At 38.1% G+C, this 1,636-nt stretch overlaps 1 pseudogene; it reads left to right on the forward strand.

The window, feature by feature from the left end:
• The window catches only part of LOC102832809, a 1,781-nt pseudogene extending 888 nt beyond the window's left edge, over positions 1–893 (forward strand).
• Positions 894–1,636: the final 743 nt, after the last annotated feature.

The following is a 1,636-nucleotide window of genomic DNA, read 5'->3' on the forward strand; positions in this document are numbered from 1 at the left end:
GAGAAGCTCTAAGTACTCTCAATTTGAATAGGCTAAAAGTTGGTCTTCAAATTGTAGCAGTCAAAGCTCCTGGTTTTGGTGCCAATAGAAAGAACCAGCTTAAAGGCATGGCTATTGCTACTGGTGGTGCAGTATTTGGAGAAGAGGGATTAACACTGAATCTTGAAGATGTTCAGGCTCATGACTTAGGGAAAGTTGGAGAGGTCATTGTGCCTAAAGATGATGCCATGCTCTTGAAAGGAAAAGGTGACAAGGCTCAAATTGAAAAACATATTCAAGAAATCGTTGAGCAGTTAGACATTACAACTAGTGAATATGAAAAGGAAAAGCTGAATGCAAGACTGGCAAAACTTTCAGATGTAGTAGCTGTGCTAAAAGTTGGTGGGACAAGTGATGTGGAAGTGAATGAAAAAAAAAGACAGAGTTACAGATGCCCTCAATGCAACACAAGCTGCTGTTGAAGAGGGCGTTGTTCTTGGAGGTGGTTGTGCTCTACTTCGATGCATTCCAGCCTTGGACTCACTAGCTCCAGCAAGTGAAGATAAAAAAATTGGCATAGAAATTATTAAAAGAACACTCAAAATTCCTGCAATGACTATTGCTAAGAATGCAGGTGTGGAAGGATCCTTGATAGTTGAGAAAATTATGCAAAGTTCCTCAGAAGTTGGTTATGATGCTATGCTTGGAGATTTTGTCAATATGGTAGAAAAAGAATCATTGATCCAACCAAGACTGTAAGAACTGCTTTATTAGATGCTGCTGGAGTGGCCTCCCTGTTAACCACAGGAGAAGTTGTAGTCACAGAAATTCCCAAAGAAGAGAAAGACCCTGGCATGGGCGGAATGGGTGGAATGGGAGGTGGTATGGGAGGTATGGGAGGTGGCATGTTCTAGTTACTAGAATAGTGCTTTACCATTTATCAATGAACTGTGACAGGAAGCTGAAGGCAGTGTTCCTCACCAATAACGTCATAGAAGTCATTGAAAGAGAAGAAAACGTCGAAAGAAAAGGCTGGCTGATGTTTTAAGAAAATCACTTATAACCATTAGTTATTGGTTTCAGTTGACAATATGTAATGGTTTACTGCTGTCATTGTCCATGCCTACAGATAATTTATTTTGTAGTTTTGAATAAAAAGACATTTGTACATTCCTGATACTGGGTGCAAGAGCCATTACCAATGTACAGCTTTCAGCATAAATCACTGAGGCATTTTTACTATTGTTCTGTTCAAATCAGGAGTTTAGTGCTTGCCATCACTAGATGAGAAGTAAAGAAGCAGCCTTTCTGTGGAGAATAAGGATAATTGTGTACAGAGTAGAGAAATAACCAATTATGTGACCTTTGTGTAATAAAAACTTCTTTAAAGTCAAAAAACAAAACAAAACAAAAAAAACCTGAACTCACAAAGTTCCTAGAAACAGATGAGAATGAAAACATAACATACCAAAATCTTTGAGACACAGTGAAAGTGATGCTGAGAGGGCAATTTATTGCAATAAATGCCCACATCTAAAAAGAAGAACCAAAATTAACTCATTATCACAGCATCTACAACAATTAGAAAAAGACAGAGGGAACCTACAGACACCAAAAGAAAAGAAATAATAAAGCTTAGAGTAGAGGTAAATGAGAT

Source organism: Chrysochloris asiatica, unplaced genomic scaffold, assembly GCF_000296735.1.
Source record: "Chrysochloris asiatica unplaced genomic scaffold, ChrAsi1.0 scaffold00191, whole genome shotgun sequence".
In the NCBI taxonomy this organism is placed as follows: Eukaryota; Metazoa; Chordata; class Mammalia; order Afrosoricida; family Chrysochloridae; genus Chrysochloris; species Chrysochloris asiatica.